Raw genomic sequence first — 288 nt, forward strand, 5'->3', positions numbered from 1 at the left:
AACATTTTTAAAATTAAAATAATTTTAATTTTAATACAAATGTTTTTACATTTCCTTGTCAAAATATTTCAATGCTAAATTTATCATTGTAATAACTATATTGTTTTAGTTTATTTTTCTCATGTCTAGAAAAATAAAAAAACAAAATTAGAAATAAGTATTGAATGGAAAAATTGTTCATTGATAGATGAGAAGATAGTCGAGCGTGGATAATATTTATGAGAAGCAAATAGTTGGAGGTGCGTTCAGAGAATAACACAAATAAGTTAAAAAACTTATTTACTAGTG

This window comes from Halyomorpha halys, unplaced genomic scaffold (genome assembly GCF_000696795.3).
Source record: "Halyomorpha halys isolate HHAL.00 unplaced genomic scaffold, Hhal_1.1 Scaffold844.1, whole genome shotgun sequence".
NCBI classification, from domain to species: Eukaryota; Metazoa; Arthropoda; class Insecta; order Hemiptera; family Pentatomidae; genus Halyomorpha; species Halyomorpha halys.